Genomic DNA, 20,944 nt, shown 5'->3' on the forward strand with positions numbered 1-20,944 from the left:
AAGACTTAAATGGACATGTACATGTCCTGTATGAACATCTATAGATATGGTCCATTGTACAGGTGATGTACTGTACTGTACATAATATAATTCAATCTAAAATCTAATTTCAATCAACCGTACAAGTAATCAGAAACGCACATCCAACGTACTGTACAACCTGAATAAATATAGTTTTAAGGTATTTTATAATTGAAGAAACTGACTTACATGAGCTCGATCTCTCTAATGGGTTCGTCCATGAAGAAGTGAAGAGTTTTACGTGCCGTCACGCTATCGTTTCGGGACACAATGAACCTATATATAGCTGCGTACCTTGGGTCAAACCGGGCACAATTTACCTGTAAATTACTCAACAAGCCAATGAAACAACAGATCTTCAATGAAGTGACATTGGTCACTAGAAAATAGAAGTATCCTTACGAAAAGCAGTAAAATGGCATAATTACATACGGCCATGGAAAAAGGGTCGTTTACATCAGCACTAAAGTAGAAAAAAATCAGGGTATTCCCTTTTGTTTATACAATTAGTTCCCACAGTTATAAGATATGTTATATATCGATAATAAATGCGATGGTATGAAAAGGGGAAAGATATAAATGGGAAAAGGTTTTAGATCGGTCTATTGTATAGATATATCATGCAAATATGGCATATATGGAGGCGTCTCAATGATTCTAATGTACATATTAAATGTTATAATGTCATCTGGACATTGTGGTCAACAAAACAAGTCTTTGTTCCATGTTCAGTGTTCCTAAAAGAGTAAATTGTTGTCTGTCTATATGTATATTACCTGTTTGTACTGTGATATTTTTACATATGTTTGTTGCAAGAATAGCACTACAGTGCTTATGTTATTATGTATGTTTGTCGCAAGAAAAGCACTACAGTGCTTATGTTATTATGTTCCTCATGTATGCGACTCTAAATAAAACTTCTTGACTCTTCTGATGACTGAAATGCATGCCTACATAGGCCTATATATATATAATATGCACCATCGATATTCTAGGTGTTACTATTATTGTCGATGTATCCACCTCTGGACTATCTCATAGTAAAACTTTGATGTACGTATATACCGTTTAGCAGTGTATAACACTGAGGTTGAAAGTGTGGCTTTGAAGTTGGACCTCCGGCTCTCTCTCTGTGGTCTTCAAAGAAAGTCTTTGCTGTCCTGCGATTGATCAGAGTTTTTCTCCTGAACTGTAGCGTCAGTAATATTAACCCCTAGAGTATCGAGGATGGGTTGGATATAATGTCAGTGACAGTAGCCCCTGGAATATCGAGGATGGGTGGATATAACGTCAGTAATAGTAACCCCTGGAGTATCGAGGATGGGTGGATATAACGTCAGTAATAGTAACCCCTGGAGTATCGAGGATGGGTGGATATAACGTCAGTAATAGTAACCCCTGGAGTATCGAGGATGGGTGGATATAACGTCAGTAATAGTAACCCCTGGAGTATCGAGGATGGGTGGATATAACGTCAGTAACATTAACCTCTGGAGTATCGAGGATGGGTGGATATAACGTCAGTAACATTAACCTCTGGAGTATCGAGGATGGGTGGATATAACGTCAGTAACAGTAACCCCTGGAGTATCGAGGATGGGTGGATATAACGTCAGTAATAGTAACCCCTGGAGTATCGAGGATGGGTGGATATAACGTCAGTAACAGTAACCCCTGGAGTATCGAGGATGGGGTGGATATAACGTCAGTAATAGTAACCCCTGGAGTATCGAGGATGGGTGGATATAACGTCAGTAACAGTAACCCCTAGAGTATCGAGGATGGGTGGATATAACGTCAGTAATAGTAACCCCTGCAGTATCGAGGATGGGGTGGATATAACGTCAGTAATAGTAGCCCCTGGAGTATCGAGGATGGGGTGGATATAACGTCAGTAACAGTAACCCCTAGAGTATCGAGGATGGGTGGATATAACGTCAGTAATAGTAACCCCTGGAGTATCGAGGATGGGTGGATATAACGTCAGTAATAGTAACCCCTGGAGTATCGAGGATGGGTTGGATATAACGTCAGTAATAGTAACCCCTGGAGTATCGAGGATGGGTGGATATAAACATCAGTAACAGTAACCCCTGGAGTATCGAGGATGGGGTGGATATAACGTCAGTAATAGTAACCCCTGGAGTATCGAGGATGGGTGGATATAACGTCAGTAACATTAACCCCTGGAGAGAGTATCGAGGATGGGTGGATATAACGTCAGTAATAGTAACCCCTGCAGTATCGAGGGTGGGATGGATATAACGTCAGTAACATTAACCCCTGGAGTATCGGGGATGGGTGGATATAACGTCAGTAATGGTAACCCCTGGAGTATCGAGGATGGGGTGGATATAACGTCAGTAATAGTAGCCCCTGGAGTATCGAGGATGGGGTCGATATAACGTCAGTAACATTAACCCCTGGAGTATCGGGGATGGGTGGATATAACGTCAGTAATAGTAACCCCTAGAGTATCGAGGATGGGTGGATATAACGTCAGTAATAGTAACCCCTGGAGTATCGAGGATGGGTGGATATAACGTCAGTAACATTAACCCCTGGAGTATCGAGGATGGGGGTCGATATAACGTCAGTAATAGTAACCCCTGGAGTATCGGGGATGGGTGGATATAACGTCAGTAACAGTAACCCCTGGAGTATCGAGGATGGGATGGATATAACGTCAGTAGGCCTAAAAGTAACCCCCGATCTATCGAGGAAGATTATGTCATATTTTCGTGATATCTATAGATCTAGTCTATGGATGTAAAGGTTAGCTTTCACTCCACTGTAGTGTGTAAATTTTGTCAATATTTTCGAAAAAAAATACATTGTATGCATTTTTTTTTTAAGAATAATTAAAAATATTAAAGACAAATCAATATTACAAGATGATCTGAATACTATGGAAAGTTGGAGCGCCAAATGGTTATTGAAGATGCACCCAGAGAAATTTGAATATACATGTATGTCAGTTGGTCTAAACACAAAACAAAAAAATGGAACAGACGCAGCCTATCATTTACTTGGAAAGGATTTACAACTCACAGAAAAAGAAAAAGATATTGGAGTAATCATTGACCCGGATTTAACTTTTGAAAATCACATAAGCGAAAAAGTAAACAAAGCAATCAAGATATTTGGACTTTTAAGGAGAACATTTCACTTCATGAACCACAAAACTTTCCTTCCATTATATAAAAAGCTTAGTAAGAACACATCTTGATTATGCAAGCTCTGTGTGGTCACCAACTAGAATAAAAGATATCGATAAAATTGAATCTGTAGAGAAGAGCTACGAAAAGTCTACCAGGCATGAAAGAACTACCATATCAAGAAAGACTGCAGAAGCTGAAACTAACTACTTTAACATATAGAAGGATTAGAGGAGACATGATTGAATTTTTTAAAATAACAAACAATATTTCTGACAAGGAGTCTTGTAAATTCTTAAAACTTTGGAAAGATGTAGGATACAGACAGGATAGTCGAGGTCACACCAAAATGATCTTCTCACAACAGTTTAAGACCATCAAAAGAGGAAACAGCTTTTCGATCCGAACAGTAAAATGGTGGAATAGTCTAACAGAAGAAATTGTTTCAGCTCCAAACATAAACACTTTAAAAACCAGACTGGAACTGATGTGTGACTATAGGGTAACCATGAAATAACCGGAAAATGAACTGTTATCTGAGTCCAGTGTAGAGGAACATAATGCGTTCCTGTATTGGAAAACTACTTTATTATATATTATTTATATTATATAATATTATATATATTATATTATATAATATTATATATATGAGGACAGTGATTCGGACAGTTCAGATAATATATTCGGACCCTAAAAGTCATTAGATCCATTAATAAGAAATCATAAGGTTTAACGTACCTACAAAATTATCAGTGCAGTTTTTTATACAGTCATGCAAGGTTTTTGTCAAGGTTCGCCAGAAAATAATATAAAATCACCAGATCCGACTTTAATTCATAAACAAAAAACTATGTCCAAATCCGACTAGGCCTATATAAGGCCGTTATGTTAAACGTCCACCTGCTTTCTTTTCAATGGGAGTTATCTCCCTTGCTAAGTCGCGTAGCAACAACGACGCCACGAGTTAGCGGAAGGCAGTGCGAGTAATGGCGGATTGTTTACACGATTTTCACAGTTTGTAAAGTTGGAGGTATGTCAACTCTTAAGAATGGACGTGGCGTGTGCCACAAAGAGTCTTTGCATTATCTATAAATGTATGTTACTGGATGTAGCTTTAAATATACATTAGCTTTTATCCCACGATCAAACTTTCTCTAGTCAAGTGACAGGATGCAGTGTAAGTTTTGCGAGCAGAAGATCAATAACAATATTATTTTACTTATTTCCGTACACGATCATGATAAGAAAACGCATCACATTTTGTGTTTTATGCAGTATTTATTGATACGCTTTTATCCTGATCACTCCCGTATTGGCATGGTTGTCCAGTCCTATCGATATCACTTAGATTATATTGTATTTCTAGCAAAATTAATTAAGACCAATGCAACATGCACAAGGCCTAAGCATGCTAGCCTAGTAGGGGTAAATCTAGGCCTAGGGCCTCATAAGAATATGGTTGGATATTTAATTACCTATTTTTTATGTGCCTATACAAAATGTATAGGTAAATTGTTGCAGGGTGAAAATGGTCTATGTAATAAACAGTAGCATCACCAGTATTTTATTTAAATATTAATTTTAAACAGGATGGATTTTTTGTGGAGGGGAGAGGATAATTAAGTACAAGAATATGAACACTAGTCAGTTGCAGATTTATAACAATACATAAATATAACAAATAACTAGCCTACATACAGCTCAGAGCTGCACCATCTGCACGGTTACTTACTACTTTCTTTCTTTCTTTTTGTGTGTGATTCAAATAGTTACTGTATTATGCTATATAACAATTCAGAATTCCTAGCTTGTTTTAATTATCAGCTAAGTTTTAAATAATGTGTAAAATATATAGCAGTAATATGGTACTTCTACTTCTACCAGTTATCAACCTACATATACTTCAACATAGTGAAGATTATGTCGAGTGGTTGTAGTGTATGAAATATGGGAATTGGAAATTAATATTTGTGTTTTGAGATCGCAGATTTGAATGAGGGTACAGTTTCAGAAGACATAATGTAACGATTTCCGCCTTCGGTCCTCTTGTAGGGTCCTTTCGTCAGTATAAGGAATGTGGTAGTCGCAGACTACCTGAATTAATGTCACATACAAATATCTTATCCTGGCGTCTCCGGAGTACAGCTGTCTTCTGGACGATGGGTTTCTCAGTTAGATTATAGTCTGAGTAGTAGTCATAATTGTAGTATCAATGAATAACAAAGGCCAGTCTATATTTGTGTAGGGAGGTAGATCCATTCTTTTATTGTTCTTGGGAAAACAGATTCTTTTCTGGAAGTTGTTCTGCATGATGTTAATTGGAATGATATAATTGGTGGTTGTGGGTCTTTGGAATGAGGTGCTTTGTTGTAATAGCAACCTTCTGGTGGATGATCTTAAGGATGTACTCCTCTGAGAAGTAAAATTTTTTATGTATTTAACTTTTTTTTCACATAGATTTTTCGAAATAGGAGTTAATACCATAAAAGAAATTGGAAGGAAAAACATCTGTCTGTGTGCTCGTTTTTGAGCTATTGTCACTCAAAGATACCTAGTTGACAAAATATTGGATTTATGGGAATTTTGCCATTTTGACCATATATGTACACAAGAGATTAAAGCTATAATTTCCTAATGAGGTGTTTGATATGTATGGATGTTTGTAGAATTCATTTTCCAGTAGTCTTCTTTAAAAATATATACCAGTTTTGATTAATAAGAGTAATATTTTTTCTCAGAATAACAACATTGCTACCCCTACCCCTTAATTTTGAGCTACAAAATGCACCATTTCAGCCATTTTTGCCAATTTTAACCCTTTCTAGAAAAAGTTCTGGTAATAAACTTTTGTTAATATTTTGCATATCAACAAGGAAAGGGTTGTTCTTTCTAAATCAGGCAGAAAAGTTGGGGGTCCGTGTGCTTACTTTTTTGCCCCATTTGAATATTTGTAATTTTTCAGTATTTTAGAGTAAAATATAAAAGTGCTCAAATTACCATTAAATGTAGAAATAAAATGACAAAGTGTATTATTTCACACATTAATGCTCAATAGTTTAATTGTAAAGATTTACAGCAAAAATTAGATCGATACAACTAAAAATACTAGCGCAGTGATGATTTAAGAAAAAATAATTTCAGTAAAAAACGGTAAATCTGTGGCTCTACTCAAAGCGGAAAAGGGCACAATTTCAAAATGGCTGCCAAATGGGCCATTTCTTAAAATCCTGGCCTCGTATAAAAAAATTTCACTAAAAATAGAAATGTAATTTTTTGACAAAATTTGCAACATGCAACTTGCTACAGATATTGATAGATTTTATTTGAAAATCTCATAACTTTTTTGATCTATGTCTAAACGAGACTTCAATGGGACTGAAACCTCAGAAGAATACATCCTTAAACATCATGGTCATTCTCGCGTCTGATCTTCGAGACTGCGCCAGTTTAGTACTTCTAACATACTTCCGACACTAGATGTGTTATGGATGCGTTTGGGAGACAAAACGGGCAGCTCAGCGCTGTACCATTTCCACCTTATCTATATCTTTCTTTAGATAGGGTCCCATACTGCGCTAGCATATTCAACCTGAGGGCGGACCAGGGACTAATAGGCCTTTTCTTTGATGGAACACGATGATACTTTGAGGTTCCGCCTTAGGAAGCCAAGGGTGAAATTAGCTTTTTTACTGATGTTGTTAATATGGGTGTCCAATTTTAGATCTGAATTAATGGGTACATGAACATTATGTATTTTTCTAGCTTTTATTTTAAGCATGACCTGCAAAGTAGTCAATTGAAATATGTAGACTAACTGACTTAATTGCATGGTTACAGTAAAAGGTTCTGTGACCAAGTACATTGTAAAACAGATGTAGTTAAGTTGTGTTCCCCCATTTATTAATATTAATTTGTTCATACAAAACTGCCTAATAACTGCTTATATTAGCAGTTCAGTTTGACATGGGTGATGTTACCAGGTTGTATTGCAATAAGTTGCCATCTTTTTTTCCACCTGCTAAACCTGACATTAGTGTCCTTTCAATTATTAGGACACAAAACATGGTTGTGTGTATGCATGTATATTATATATTGATCTAAATTATATTCTGATTGAAGATGACTAAACTACATTATCTTAATTTCCTTGTGCAAGATTACAAGCAGCAAGATACTTTGAAGAATAGTCTGCCTGTGCTGCCACATGCATGTATTTGAGTGATAGACACATTGATTTGTGTTTTTGTTAATTTAGTTGTATTTTTTATCAGCTACAGATCTTGGGACTTGAGGACTTATGTGTGGACAGATCTAGATACAACAATGTCGGTGTCTGTCTGTTCAAGTTCCACCCTCCCAAAACTCCGCCAGGCAAAATTTCAAAGTTTAGAAACCAAAGTTGATTATAAAAGTGGAGCTTCCTTCAAAGGGGGGATACACAACCATAAGAAGTGTGGGGAGGGAATTTTCTCCTGGCCAAATGGAGCTCGCTACGAGGGCGGTTACATAGATAATCTTAGACACGGATCTGGTGAGTAGCCTTTTATAGAAAATAATTATATTATGAAAAATTACTACAGATCTTAAAATGATATATATTATCAATAGTGAATTAGAAAAAAACCAAACTACAGTTTCAGATAAAAACAAAATAAGGTATAACACATAATTATAAACTATGCATACAACATACAAGTATCTGTGGTACAGTGAATGCATAATTATTTCTCTATAAGTAAGTCATAATTCATTTAAAAAAAAATATTTCTCCTTCACAGATTTTCCTTAGACTCTGAGTACCCTTTATTAATATGTAACACTGTTTGTGTGATAACAACATAATTATTGACTATGTATGCAAATTGAAATTATTCTTTGATTTTTTCCCTGATAACTATTAAATAACACACTAAATGAACACCCTTATATACTGGTAAGACTAAACAAAATGTCATTGTATTCCTGGAAAGAGAATCAGTCCATGTTTAAACACCAATAAAATTTAGCTATTTCTAATTGTCAGGCATTCAAATCTGGCAAGATGGCAGTAAATACGATGGTGATTTTGTGGATGACATGCGACATGGCCAAGGGAAACTAACCTGGAGTAATGGAGAGGTATGTTAAAGATTCCCTTAGTGAAGTAGGGCTTTATACTACAATACTAGGTCATAGAAATCTACATACACCACTGAAAAATTGGTTTATATTCTGTCAATTAGTTTGGCACTTATAATGCTGTATGGGATATCATTACTGGTATCCATGGCTGAAGAAAATAAATTTGTGTAATGTACTTATAGCTGCAATGCTTCTGCAAAAGAAATATTAGATCAGATATGCCAAAGAACCCAGAGTCTACCATCAGATTATCTCCCCTTGGTTCAAGCTAAATATGATGTGTATGACAATTATGTAGACTCCATGGCTACCAGACCCTAAGTTGTTGATAGACATTTTTGTCAGATTTATTTACTAGATTATCTCCCCCTTAGTTTGAAACTTCAGTAATTACTGTCCATGCACCAAATTACTATTATCAAAAAACATCCTTCATAAAGACTTTGATGATTTTGTAATATAGTTCCCTATTCAAATAATATTGATTTTATTATTTCTGGACTCAATAATTAATTTATGTTTTGATCAGGAGCTTCATGAAATTCATGAGTTGATATTAAGTTCATGAATATATTTAGAACAGACTTTTAGATTATAAAATTACTAAGAATTCTTACTATATGTATTGTTGTGTCTATCTTTTAGCTTGAACATAGCAACCTCTCTTCAGAAATTGCATATTTAGATAAAATATCCCAAATTTGTATTTAGCATATTTGTCTTTGGATTAATTTTTTATATATAGAGAATATATGGTTAGTATCTTACAATACAAGGTTTATTTTGGTGCGAGACTTAGGAAGGCCGAGATGATGAGACTGCGCCTAGTCATCTTGGCTTTCCATGTCAAGCACCCAAATAAACCTTGTATTGTAAGATACTGACCGTGTATTCTGTTTATCCTGCAACCTTTATGACATTCAAAACAAAAGCAAATTGCCAGTTATTTACTTGGTTTCGCTTGAAGTGGGACGCTTCTTTAATGCGGAGGTAAAGATTCATTCACTAAACCGAATGAGATTCTACTGCAATTTTGCTGCCATGGGAAATAAATTAGCGCATTTGCAAATAGTATTCGTAATTCTATTCAGTGTTTGATATCACTGAAACAAAATGAAAATACTCAAAAAACAATAAACACCCATTAAAGAATTACTTTACAATACCTTTGCCATGAGCCAAGAAAAAGACGACACCCCCATACAAGATTTTCAATTTCGTAAATGACGTCACATTTTAGCCGGACTGAATGATGTTTCATTCACCAGAAGGTTCAAGTTCTGGGTCAAATTAGAAAAAGTTATGGAAGATATGGAACAAATCCATGAGATCGTATTGATGGATAAAGCATTTTGTATTGACAAATAAAGCACAAGTTTGTCTGGCTGTAGTTATCAGTCAGTATGTGGGACAGTTGCAAGATAAGATGTTGATAATCATCATTAAAAAAACTATAACTTAATTGTACCACCCACAATCATTATACCAGTGGATGTGATAGAGATATATTTGTCATCCTATAGAATATACTGAACACATTTTATGCATAACTGCAGTACAATGATATAGCTAACATGTCAGTGTATGTTATAGGAATATTGCATGACTGCATGCACTGCTGAATTAACTAGGAAGCCATACAGATATAAGCAATCTATATGTCATTCAGAGCGAATTAAATATTCATCTGCATATCAGCTATCTAGTTATCCTTATTAAACATGAAGTAATATTGTACACACTGTATAACATGAAAATGGTGATTGCCAATTTCAATGAAATTTAATTCACTAGAAAATATATATGTAATATATATGTAATCTTGTTTATATTGTATCCACTGTACTGATGTCACACCAGTAATATCATGGAATAGGCATCAATTGTAAAATTGTATTCTGGTTATTGATGCCTAAGATATAAAAACAGGGGGCGCACAACAACGGAGATTATATATGATCAAGCTTAATTAAAAAAGCAGAGAGTTAATCGGGCCAGTACAGAGTTAAAGGAGATTTTACAGAGATATCTCATTAAATTGCACATACAGTAAAACCCCTATAACTCGAACAGTAGGAGACCAGGTCAATAGTTCGAGGAATACAGGGTATTTGACTCATCCGAGGTTCGTTACTAGGACCTATCGACAGTCAAAATATCCAGTCTCAAATTATGACAAACAATGCACGGCAATGACATTTGAATTACCCTATCTTTAAGCATTTTTTTTTTATTCAAGTGTTTTATTGATAGCAATATCAAGTTGAAAAAAATATGTACAACATAAATTGAGCATTTGAAAATGCCTTCGAGAAAGCCCTAAATCAATTGTTATTCACAACAGAGGTAAGCGATCGACAATCCAAATTGGTCAACAAGGAGTATATTTTCTATTATTAAATTATCACAAATCATTTAAAACATTTACAAAATACATACTCACAATAAAGTAATAAACCAGAATTACTCCGGACTAAAGAAACGATATATATTGATATATATTTTGTAAAAGCATTAGGTTGCATGTGCTCACGAGTAGATATACAGGAAAAGATACAGAATGCACTGATAAAATGTATTTTGCAATTCGTTTGATATCGTTTACATCTTTCGATGAATAACATTGTGATAGCCTGTCGAATGAAAACAACAAAGATTTTTTTAAAATAAACTTATATAATTAGGCGGATGTCAGCAATATCTTCCGCCTATTTTGTCGTTTCACAATGTGTACTTTCTATTTTCGTATTTACAGCGAAGATTATTATGAGAGAAACATCAATAATTCAATGCCTTTTCTGAAATGTTCAAATAAAGTTAGCATCAAACAATGACTTGCGATCGTATAGGTACATGTAGGTAATATAATGACACCGTTAATTCCTTAATTATATACCTAAAGGATTGATACGCCAACTGTATATAAACACAAGATCATGAGTAATTATCCATGTTGGTCGATGCAGTCAGGTGTGACACAGGTAAAAAAAATCTCAAGGGCCCAACACCTGTTCGACGAATACATGGGTAAATACTATGTATTTGATGAAACAGGGACATATTTCTGTTCTGAGGAATGAGGGGTATTCGACGAATAGCTGTTCGAGCTATCCGAGGTTTTGTTACATAGATTATATAGGGACGCAGTCGGGACCATACGACCAGTTCGACCAATAGGGGGTATTCGAGGAATCGGGGTTCAAGTTAGAGGGTGTTTACTGTATATTCGGGTATCTTTTTATATAATTTTTTGCTAAATTATGACCATGCACACTTCCCTTAACTTAGACATATTTAGTCAATATTTTTGTATATGAGATTTTAAATTAATTGATGATCTTTTCACACCACGTATCACCATACGAAATACTGGTATAGATGTTCAGAATGAGATGATTTCATAGATATCGTTAAAACGGAATCTCCAGGACAGATTGAGAAAAAGATTAATTAGTTCATGGGACGCGCTTAGAGCACATCCCCATGAGTAACAAAGAGAATAAAAAGCGAAGATTTCGTAGTTCTTGTTAACATGGAAAATCCAGGAGCAACACAACTTGAGAAAGAGATAATTTCGTGGAACTAGTTCAGTCGCATCTACTGGGCAAACATCGATGTTGTAAATGAGATATTTCCTGAAATCCCTAAGTTAATATCTTCTGGGCTCCTCTTAAACTGCATTTACCAACAGAAACAGAGATACTGATAGTGAAATGATTTCGGTGATATCGTTGAGTCCACAACGCCTGTTGAAAATAACGCTACCCGAGGAAACAAAATGTTGTTGAGAAGGGGAAGATGCTGTGGAATTTGTTTTGTGTGCTTCCCCGGGAAACATAAATTTGATAATAAGATGATTTCGTTGAACTCGTTTTCTGGAGTCAACGCACATCGCCACAACACAATATAGATGTTAAGAATAAGCAAATAAGAGGGAACGTGAAACTCATCATGCCAGTATTGCCGGGGAGAAACAGAGATATTGAGAATGAGATAATATGAGATGAGATGAGGGCTCGGTTCGGTTGGCTCGGCTCTGCTCGGGCGGCACAGACCCATACATATGTACGCTCTTTTACTCGACACGGACTTGGCTCGGCTCGGTTGAACTTGGCCCACATCGCCAGGAGAAACAGAGAGGCTGGGAAAGAGATGATTTAGAGGAACAAACTCGTTCATCTTCATCGATAGGAAACACAGACGTTGAGAATAAGATGATTTCATAGGTTTCGTTAAAAGAGAATATCCAGGAGAATCAGAAAGATTGAGAAAGAGAAAAATTCTTGGATCTCCTGAAACTAATATTATTTTTGGAACTTCATTAAAACCGCATCGCCAACAGAAACAGAATTGGTGAGAGTAAGATATTTCTTGAAACTCCATACGCCGATATTTTCTAAACACCTTAAAATCCGTATTGCCAGCTGAAATAGAGATGCTGAAAATGAGATGATTTCAGTTAACCTGCTTGCAATTGGAGCTCATCTCCAGAAAGAAAGGATGCCGTGAGTGAAATATTCACTGGAAATCCTTAAGCTGATATTTTATAAACCTCCTTAAGTCCGCATTGCCAGCTGAAATAGAGATGCTGAAAATTAGATGATTTCGTTGAAACTGTTTGAAGGACATCGAAAGAACAATCGGCGATTTTGTGAATGGTATTTTATATTTCCTCAAACTCCTTAAACCAATATTTTCTGGAACTTTATTAAAACCGCATCGCCAGCAGAAAAAGAATTGGTTAGAGTAAGATATTTCTTGAAACTCCATACGCCAATATTTTCTAAACACCTTAACCGTATTGCCAGCTGAAATAGAGATGCTGAAAATGAGATGATTTTGTTGAACCTTATTGAAGCTCATCGACAGAAAAAATGGATGTTGTGAATGAGATATTTACTGGAACTGCTTAAGCCAATATTTTCTAGGACTTCATTACGACCACATCGGGAACGGAAACATAGCTGACTGTTGAGAGTGAGACATTTCTTGAAACTCCATAAGCCGATATTTTCTAAACCTCCTTATATCCAAATTTCCAGCTAAAAGATAGATGATGAAAATGAGATGGTTTCGTTGCAACTGTTTGAAAGGCATCGAAATAAGAATTGGCGATGTTGTGAATTATATATTTCCTCAAACTCTTTAAACCAATATTTTATGGAACTTCATCAAGGCTTCATTGCCAACAGAAACAGAGTTGTTTGGAGTCAGATGATTTAGTTTAAAACGTTAGATCCTTATACTTGAAGCTGAAATTGAATATTTTTTCGTTTCAGATCAATTTGGCGAGAAAACATTGATCTTAATGTCAGGTTAGTTTCAGAGCAAGTTTACTGTCAAAATCATTTCCCGGTAAAATTTTCCACTTGCATCATGATGTTGCTTGAATTGAAGCCATTTGTGAAAATATTAGGAGTTGCAATCGCATTGCTGAGGAATGTTTAGTGAATATTATAATTTTTATAGACATAATCAGGAAACAAATATTGTTTCACAGAAACAGAGTTGAGGAATATTCATCAAAATGTGACCATTTAATTGGTTTTCATTTTCTAAACATTTTCAACTTTACTGACCATGAAGAATGAGTGTGACCACCCAAAAGTAGCAGAGGCGGCGTAACTACTTCTAAACCATGAACTTCGTGGATATAAAAGACCGCATCCAGTTCATAGCAAGGAGCTTATGGCCTTAAACATTCGAAATGATCAGATCAAGAGGCTACTAGGTATTATGAGAAATTACAGACAACAAGTTGTTCGTCTGACAAAATGTCACATTTTAACAAGTATTCTCCATCATAGCATAAAGAAACAAAATCGCATCACCGAGAGAAGAAAAGCTGATGAGAATGGGAAGATGCTTAGTTTGCATCCCCGACACACCTACATATTTGCCGATAATGAGACGATTTCCTGAAACTCGTTCACCACGTATCACCATACGAAATACTGGTATAGATGTTCAGAATGAGATGATTTCATAGATATCGTTAAAACGGAATCTCCAGGACAGATTGAGAAAAAGATTAATTAGTTCATGGGACGCGCTTAGAGCACATCCCCATGAGTAACAAAGAGAATAAAAAGCGAAGATTTCGTAGTTCTTGTTAACATGGAAAATCCAGGAGCAACACAACTTGAGAAAGAGATAATTTCGTGGAACTAGTTCAGTCGCATCTACTGGGCAAACATCGATGTTGTAAATGAGATATTTCCTGAAATCCCTAAGTTAATATCTTCTGGGCTCCTCTTAAACTGCATTTACCAACAGAAACAGAGATACTGATAGTGAAATGATTTCGGTGATATCGTTGAGTCCACAACGCCTGTTGAAAATAACGCTACCCGAGGAAACAAAATGTTGTTGAGAAGGGGAAGATGCTGTGGAATTTGTTTTGTGTGCTTCCCCGGGAAACATAAATTTGATAATAAGATGATTTCATTGAACTCGTTCTCTGGAGTCAACGCACATCGCCACAACACAATATAGATGTTAAGAATAAGCAAATAAGAGGGAACGCGAAACTCATCATGCCAGGATTGCCGGGAGAAACAGAGATATTGAGAATGAGATAATATGAGATGAGATGAGGGCTCGGTTCGGTTGGCTCGGCTCTGCTCGGGCGGCACAGACCCATACATATGTACGCTCTTTTACTCGACACGGACTTGGCTCGGCTCGGTTGAACTTGGCCCACATCGCCAGGAGAAACAGAGAGGCTGGGAAAGAGATGATTTAGAGGAACAAACTCGTTCATCTTCATCGATAGGAAACACAGACGTTGAGAATAAGATGATTTCATAGGTTTCGTTAAAAGAGAATATCCAGGAGAATCAGAAAGATTGAGAAAGAGAAAAATTCTTGGATCTCCTGAAACTAATATTATTTTTGGAACTTCATTAAAACCGCATCGCCAACAGAAACAGAATTGGTGAGAGTAAGATATTTCTTGAAACTCCATACGCCGATATTTTCTAAACACCTTAAAATCCGTATTGCCAGCTGAAATAGAGATGCTGAAAATGAGATGATTTCAGTTAACCTGCTTGCAATTGGAGCTCATCTCCAGAAAGAAAGGATGCCGTGAGTGAAATATTCACTGGAAATCCTTAAGCTGATATTTTATAAACCTCCTTAAGTCCGCATTGCCAGCTGAAATAGAGATGCTGAAAATTAGATGATTTCGTTGAAACTCTTTGAAGGACATCGAAAGAACAATCGGCGATTTTGTGAATGGTATATTATATTTCCTCAAACTCCTTAAACCAATATTTTCTGGAACTTTATTAAAACCGCATCGCCAGCAGAAAAAGAATTGGTTAGAGTAAGATATTTCTTGAAACTCCATACGCCAATATTTTCTAAACACCTTAACCGTATTGCCAGCTGAAATAGAGATGCTGAAAATGAGATGATTTTGTTGAACCTTATTGAAGCTCATCGACAGAAAAAAATGGATGTTGTGAATGAGATATTTACTGGAACTGCTTAAGCCAATATTTTCTAGGACTTCATTACGACCACATCGGGAACGGAAACATAGCTGACTGTTGAGAGTGAGACATTTCTTGAAACTCCATAAGCCGATATTTTCTAAACCTCCTTATATCCAAATTTCCAGCTAAAAGATAGATGATGAAAATGAGATGATTTCGTTGCAACTGTTTGAAAGGCATCGAAATAAGAATTGGCGATGTTGTGAATTATATATTTCCTCAAACTCTTTAAACCAATATTTTATGGAACTTCATCAAGGCTTCATTGCCATCTGGGAACGGAAACATAGCTGACTGTTGAGAGTGAGACATTTCTTGAAACTCCATAAGCCGATATTTTCTAAACCTCCTTATATCCAAATTTCCAGCTGAAAGATAGATGATGAAAATGAGATGATTTCGTTGCAACTGTTTGAAAGGCATCGAAATAAGAATTGGCGATGTTGTGAATTATATATTTCCTCAAACTCTTTAAACCAATATTTTATGGAACTTCATCAAGGCTTCATTGCCAACAGAAACAGAGTTGTTTGGAGTCAGATGATTTAGTTTAAAACGTTAGATCCTTATTTTTGAAGCTGAAATTGAATATTTTTTCGTTTCAGATCAATTTGGCGAGAAAACATTGATCTTAATGTCAGGTTAGTTTCAGAGCAAGTTTACTGTCAAAATCATTTCCCGGTAAAATTTTCCACTTGCATCATGATGTTGCTTGAATTATAGCCATTTGTGAAAATATTAGGAGTTGCAATCGCATTGCTGAGGAATTTTTAGTGAATATCATAATTTTTATAGACATAATCAGGAAACAAATATTGTTTCACAGAAACAGAGTTGAGGAATATTCATCAAAATGTGACCATTTAATTGGTTTTCGTTTTCTAAACATTTTCAACTTTACTGACCATGAAGAATGAGTGTGACCACCCAAAAGTAGCAGAGGCGGCGTAACTACTTCTAAACCATGAACTTCGTGGATATAAAAGACCGCATCCAGTTCATAGCAAGGAGCTTATGGCCTTAAACATTCGAAATGATCAGATCAAGAGGCTACTAGGTATTATGAGAAATTACAGACAACAAGTTGTTCGTCTGACAAAATGTCACATTTTAACAAGTATTCTCCATCATAGCATAAAGAAACAAAATCGCATCACCGAGAGAAGAAAAGCTGCTGAGAATGTGAAGATGCTTAGTTTGCATCCCCGACACACATACATATTTGCCGATAATGAGACGATTTCCTGAAACTCGTTCACCACGTATCACCATACGAAATACTGGTATAGATGTTCAGAATGAGATGATTTCATAGATATCGAAAGATTGGGAAAAAGATTAATTAGTTCATGGGACGCGTTTAGAGCACATCCACATGAGTAACAAAGAGAATAAAAAGCGAAGATTTCGTAGTTCTTGTTTACATGGAAAATCCAGGAGCAACACAACTTGAGAAAGAGATAATTTCGTGGAACTAGTTCAGTCGCATCTACTGGGCAAACATCGATGTTGTAAATGAGATATATTTCCTGAAATCCCTAAGTTAATATCTTCTGGGCTCCTCTTAAACTGCATTTACCAACAGAAACAGAGATACTGATAGTGAAATGATTTCGGTGATATCGTTGAGTCCACAACGCCTGTTGAAAATAACGCTACCCGAGGAAACAAAATGTTGTTGAGAAGGGGAAGATGCTGTGGAATTTGTTTTGTGTGCTTCCCCGGGAAACATAAATTTGATAATAAGATGATTTCGTTGAACTCGTTCTCTGGAGTCAACGCACATCGCCACAACACAATATAGATGTTAAGAATAAGCAAATAAGAGGGAACGCGAAACTCATCATGCCAGTATTGCCGGGAGAAACAGAGATATTGAGAATGAGATAATATGAGATGAGATGAGGGCTCGGTTCGGTTGGCTCGGCTCTGCTCGGGCGGCACAGACCCATACATATGTACGCTCTTTTACTCGACACGGACTTGGCTCGGCTCGGTTGAACTTGGCCCACATCGCCAGGAGAAACAGAGAGGCTGGGAAAGAGATGATTTAGAGGAACAAACTCGTTCATCTTCATCGATAGGAAACACAGACGTTGAGAATAAGATGATTTCATAGGTTTCGTTAAAAGAGAATATCCAGGAGAATCAGAGAGATTGAGAAAGAGAAAAATTCTTGGATCTCCTGAAACTAATATTATTTTTGGAACTTCATTAAAACCGCATCGCCAACAGAAACAGAATTGGTGAGAGTAAGATATTTCTTGAAACTCCATACGCCGATATTTTCTAAACACCTTTAAATCCGTATTGCCAGCTGAAATAGAGATGCTGAAAATGAGATGATTTCAGTTAACCTGCTTGTAATTGGAGCTCATCTCCAGAAAGAAAGGATGCCGTGAGTGAAATATTCACTGGAAATCCTTAAGCCGATATTTTCTAAACCTCCTTATTTCCGCATTGCCAGCTGAAATAGAGATGCTGAAAATTAGATGATTTCGTTGAAACTCTTTGAAGGACATCGAAAGAACAATCGGCGATTTTGTGAATGGTATATTATATTTCCTCAAACTCCTTAAACCAATATTTTCTGGAATTTTATTAAAACCGCATCGCCAGCAGAAAAAGAATTGGTTAGAGTAAGATATTTCTTGAAACTCCATACGCCAATATTTTCTAAACACCTTAACCGTATTGCCAGCTGAAATAGAGATGCTGAAAATGAGATGATTTTGTTGAACCTTATTGAAGCTCATCGACAGAAAAAATGGATGTTGTGAATGAGATATTTACTGGAACTGCTTAAGCCAATATTTTCTAGGACTTCATTACGACCACATCGGGAACGGAAACATAGCTGACTGTTGAGAGTGAGACATTTCTTGAAACTCCATAAGCCGAAAACTCCATAAGCCGATATTTTCTAAACCTCCTTATATCCAAATTTCCAGCTAAAAGATAGATGATGAAAATGAGATGATTTCGTTGCAACTGTTTGAAAGGCATCGAAATAAGAATTGGCGATGTTGTGAATTATATATTTCCTCAAACTCTTTAAACCAATATTTTATGGAACTTCATCAAGGCTTCATTGCCAACAGAAACAGAGTTGTTTGGAGTCAGATGATTTAGTTTAAAACGTTAGATCCTTATACTTGAAGCTGAAATTGAATATTTTTTCGTTTCAGATCAATTTGGCGAGAAAACATTGATCTTAATGTCAGGTTAGTTTCAGAGCAAGTTTACTGTCAAAATCATTTCCCGGTAAAATTTTCCACTTGCATCATGATGTTGCTTGAATTATAGCCATTTGTGAAAATATTAGGAGTTGCAATCGCATTGCTGAGGAATTTTTAGTGAATATTATAATTTTTATAGACATAATCAGGAAACAAATATTGTTTCACAGAAACAGAGTTGAGGAATATTCATCAAAATGTGACCATTTAATTGGTTTTCATTTTCTAAACATTTTCAACTTTACTGACCATGAAGAATGAGTGTGACCACCCAAAAGTAGCAGAGGCGGCGTAACTACTTCTAAACCATGAACTTCGTGGATATAAAAGACCGCATCCAGTTCATAGCAAGGAGCTTATGGCCTTAAACATTTGAAATGATCAGATCAAGAGGCTACTAGGTATTATGAGAAATTACAGACAACAAGTTGTTCGTCTGACAAAATGTCACATTTTAACAAGTATTCTCCATCATAGCATAAAGAAACAAAATCGCATCACCGAGAGAAGAAAAGCTGATGAGAATGGGAAGATGCTTAGTTTGCATCCCCGACACACCTACATATTTGCCGATAATGAGACGATTTCCTGAAACTCGTTCACCACGTATCACCATACGAAATACTGGTATAGATGTTCAGAATGAGATGATTTCATAGATATCGTTAAAACGGAATCTCCAGGACAGATTGAGAAAAAGATTAATTAGTTCATGGGACGCGCTTAGAGCACATCCCCATGAGTAACAAAGAGAATAAAAAGCGAAGATTTCGTAGTTCTTGTTAACATGGAAAATCCAGGAGCAACACAACTTGAGAAAGAGATAATTTCGTGGAACTAGTTCAGTCGCATCTACTGGGCAAACATCGATGTTGTAAATGAGATATTTCCTGAAATCCCTAAGTTAATATCTTCTGGGCTCCTCTTAAACTGCATTTACCAACAGAAACAGAGATACTGATAGTGAAATGATTTCGGTGATATCGTTGAGTCCACAACGCCTGTTGAAAATAACGCTACCCGAGGAAACAAAATGTTGTTGAGAAGGGGAAGATGCTGTGGAATTTGTTTTGTGTGCTTCCCCGGGAAACATAAATTTGATAATAAGATGATTTCGTTGAACTCGTTCTCTGGAGTCAACGCACATCGCCACAACACAATATAGATGTTAAGAATAAGCAAATAAGAGGGAACGTGAAACTCATCATGCCAGGATTGCCGGGAGAAACAGAGATATTGAGAATGAGATAATATGAGATGAGATGAGGGCTCGGTTCGGTTGGCTCGGCTCTGCTCGGGCGGCACAGACCCATACATATGTACGCTCTTTTACTCGACACGGGCTTGGCTCGGCTCGGTTGAACTTGGCCCACATCGCCAGGAGAAACAGAGAGGCTGGGAAAGAGATGATTTAGAGGAACAAACTCGTTCATCTTCATCGATAGGAAACACAGACGTTGAGAATAAGATGATTTCATAGGTTTCGTTAAAAGAGAATATCCAGGAGAATCAGAAAGATTGAGAAAGAGAAAAATTCTTGGATTCCTCTGAAACTAATATTATTTTTGGAACTTCATTAAAACCGCATCGCCAACAGAAACAGAATTGGTGAGAGTAAGATATTTCTTGAAACTCCATACGCCGATATTTTCTAAACACCTTAAAATCCGTATTGCCAGCTGAAATAGAGATGCTGAAAATGAGATGATTTCAGTTAACCTGCTTGTAATTGGAGCTCATCTCCAGAAAGAAAGGATGCCGTGAGTGAAATATTCACTGGAAATCCTTAAGCCGATATTTTCTAAACCTCTTTAAATCCGCATTGCCAGCTGAAATAGAGATGCTGAAAATTAGATGATTTCGTTGAAACTCTTTGAAGGACATCGAAAGAACAATCGGCGAT

General features: G+C 36.3%; 1 long non-coding RNA gene across 1 annotated transcript; it reads left to right on the forward strand.

Annotated features, from left to right (window-relative positions):
- Window positions 1-4,105: 4,105 nt before the first annotated feature.
- LOC138310785 (uncharacterized) lies at window positions 4,106-8,317 on the forward strand. Its single transcript, XR_011206480.1, has 3 exons — window positions 4,106-4,209; window positions 7,451-7,710; window positions 8,203-8,317. It is a non-coding gene; the product is annotated as an uncharacterized lncRNA (long non-coding RNA).
- The last annotated feature ends 12,627 nt before the right edge of the window (window positions 8,318-20,944 follow it).

The sequence above is a fragment of the Argopecten irradians genome, chromosome 16 (genome assembly GCF_041381155.1).
Source record: "Argopecten irradians isolate NY chromosome 16, Ai_NY, whole genome shotgun sequence".
Lineage (NCBI taxonomy): Eukaryota > Metazoa > Mollusca > Bivalvia > Pectinida > Pectinidae > Argopecten > Argopecten irradians.